At 47.1% G+C, this 3,074-nt stretch overlaps 1 long non-coding RNA gene across 2 annotated transcripts; it reads right to left on the reverse strand.

Moving 5' to 3' along the window:
- Positions 1 to 818: 818 nt before the first annotated feature.
- On the reverse strand, positions 819 to 3,068 carry LOC107181992. Of its 2 annotated transcripts, XR_001512710.1 has the most exons (3): positions 2,906 to 3,068; positions 2,612 to 2,701; positions 819 to 1,253 (listed from the first exon to the last, which is right to left on the reverse strand). It is a non-coding gene; the product is annotated as an uncharacterized LOC107181992 (long non-coding RNA). The 2 variants fall into 2 exon arrangements; XR_001512709.1 differs by having other exon boundaries at positions 2,612 to 3,068.
- Positions 3,069 to 3,074: the final 6 nt, after the last annotated feature.

The following is a 3,074-nucleotide window of genomic DNA, read 5'->3' on the forward strand; positions in this document are numbered from 1 at the left end:
GCACATGTCCACCTAGGCCATGTTGGCAAGGCTTAAATTAACCACAGCTGACCTACGCCTTGATGGAACATCCGAGGATCCTCCTGGAACATGAGAAGTCAGGTGGTCATGAGAGGAGCTGCCACAAGGCCATTTCTATTCCCAGTAAGGCTGTAGCCATCCACATAGGCTCTTTCTCATCTGCCTCCCTGATTCTGATGAGGTGGGGGTTCATCCCCTTCTACCTTACCTTCCTTCCAGTTTCAGGCTGTCAAACAGCTTAGCTGCAGCATGGAATTGGGACCCCATTATTCTGGTTTCATGTCACCTAGCCCCTTTTGTTTCAGTATCATCTTGTGGACTAGGGATGCTAACACCATAGCTGATCTTGCTTTTGCCATCCATGTAAATAATAAACTCCCTCAAGCCATTTGGGCTTGATGTATTCCCACCTGCTAAACCTATGACAGAATGACATTCTAATCTAGCAGCTTCTGATAGGAATTTGTAAGTCTGCCTGACAATATTATTTTCATGCCAGCATTATTGTCCCTCTCAGGCATATCTGTCGAGCATCCCTCATCCTGGGTTGTGCCACCACTCCTCAGGATCCAGCCACTGGAATCCTGTTATTCAGAACCTGAACCAAGGAGCATTTTCAGACTACCACATGTAGCCTAAGCCAATCTGGTCAATTGCTTACTAAAACAAAAAGATCACCATTCTCCATAGGAGTTTAAAAAGACTGAATATTATATAATGACACTCAAAATGTTCAGGATATATTCCAATATTACTTGACATATTGTTAGGGTCACCAAAGGAGGAATGCACAAGGACAAGAGTGGCAAGGGATTATAAATTTATTAGATCATTTGGAGACCAGATGGGCTGAGCCAAAATGGCATCAGCAGCCAGGGACGGGGTCAGAAATTTTAAAGGACTCTAGGAGGGCTTTTTCCATGGAGAATTCTCTGGGAGGGTCCAGATCCTGGGCAAGTTTGGAGGGGAAAGTTACTGTTCTTAGCAAATGGAATGTCGTCTAAGTGAAAGAGAATGTCAGTTGTGAAATGATCTAAAGGTCAGTTTCCCAGAGGAGGGGATAGCGATTTGATTATATGATCAGAGCTAACACGTATGAAGAAACATGAAAATCTCAACTCACAAAGGAAAAGACAATCAACAGTGCTGAGAGTACACAGCTGTTGGAGTTATCGGATAAAGTCTTTAAAGCAGTTACTATCAACATGCTCCAGCAAATAAGGACAAACCATCTAGAAACAAATGGAGAGATAGAAAGTTTAAGCAAATTCATACGTAAAGAACAAATGAAACTCTTTGAACTGAAAAATAAAGTAACCGAAAATTTTAAAACTCTTTGGCCCTAGCCAGTTTGGCTCCGTGGATAGAGCATTGGCCTGCAGACCAAAAGTTCCTTGGTTTGATTCCGATCAAGGACATGTACATTGATTGTAGGATTCTCTCTCCACCCCCCTTTTTTCCTCCTAATATCTGTTCTTCCCTTCTGCTACAAGCCCAGAACTCCTATTTTTCATTGGGCACACAAGAAGCTAAATTTGACCATACAAATAGGTTGTAGCCAAAGAGAGATGAGAAGAAGAGATGTGTGCAACTTCTAGGTCATGCACCTAAAGGGAGGGTGTAAGCTTTCACCCCCCCTTTTCACTGGTTGGAATGCAAGTATGTTGGAGTCAGCTTGGACCATGCAGAGGAGGGTAGGATCCTACAGATGGAGAGGCACAAGAAAAGGGACACAATCCTCTGGAGAGCCTGTGAAGCCAAGCTGTTCTACCTGCCTCTGGACCGTTAGAGAGAGAGCCCGGCTAGCTTAGCTCAGTGGTTGAGCGTTGACCTATGAACCAAGAGGTCATGGTTCAATTCTCCATCAGGGCAGTCCAGAGCACATGCCTGGGTTGCAGGCTCCATCCCCAGTGGGGGGTGTGCAGGAGGCAGCTGATCAATGATCCTCTTTCATCACTGATGTTTCTATCTCTCCCTCTCCTTTTCTCTCTGAGATCAACAAAAATATATTTTTTAAAAAATAGCCTGGCTGGTGTGGCTCAGTGGTTGAGCATCGACCAGGAGGTCACAGTTCAGTTCGCGATTCCCCATGGGGCACATGCCGCGGTTGCAGGCTCCATCCCCAGTGCGGGGTGTGCAGGAGGCGGCTGATCAATGATTCTCTCTCATCACTGATGTTTCTATCTCTCCCTCTCCCTCTCTCTCTGAAATCAATAAAAATATAGTTAAAAAAAATAAGAAAGACAGCTATTTCAGTCACAAGGTCCCTGAGATTGTAGGGAAGGGAACACAGATGATGGTAAGTGTCAAAGAATTCTGAAGTCATGTTTGAAACACCCGAGGAGCACACGCAGGTCCCTAGACTGTCACAACGCTCCCTCCTGCCACAATGCCTCCTGCGTGTTCCTCTGCCTCTCCCAGCGCCGGACACAGCCGGTCAACTCCTTCAGACCTTGGCTAAACCTAGTTACCTGCGCGGACCATGTCACTACCCTCCAGGCTGAGACAGGCCTCTCTATTCTGTCTCTCAGAACACAACGTCAGGGGTCGCTCTCTCACAGAACTTACAGATCTGAAACTTTACATTTACCTGTGTAGGTACTGGTTGCCCCTCACCAAAATTTAAGTTCTGTGAGGTCAGGGACTGAGTCTGTCTCCTTCCCTGCTGTTTCCCCAGCACCTAGCACAAAATAAGCCATGAATGAATGCGTGAATGAATGAATCCAGGGCACATAATGACTCCTCCTCCAACATGGAAAAACTGAGCTCCTCATCGTGAACCATTCATTGTACGCTCACATGCACGCACATCTGCGCTGCCCTCGCAATCATCCTTTGTACAGGAAGCGTGTGCACTGAGAAGTGTGAACCTGCTGAAAGCCACCTATTCGGTGACCGGCGGAACCCCAAATCGTCTCCCCGTTTCTCAGACGTGGAAACTTGATTGAAGAGATGCCGGCATGGCCGAACGCTCTGAGAAAGGAAGCGGGGCTGGGGGCGGGGCAGGTCCGGCGTCCGAACAGCAGCCTCCGCAAGGTAGCCGCCGCCGGCCT

The sequence above is a fragment of the Myotis davidii genome, unplaced genomic scaffold, assembly GCF_000327345.1.
Source record: "Myotis davidii unplaced genomic scaffold, ASM32734v1 scaffold354, whole genome shotgun sequence".
Classification (NCBI taxonomy): Eukaryota; Metazoa; Chordata; class Mammalia; order Chiroptera; family Vespertilionidae; genus Myotis; species Myotis davidii.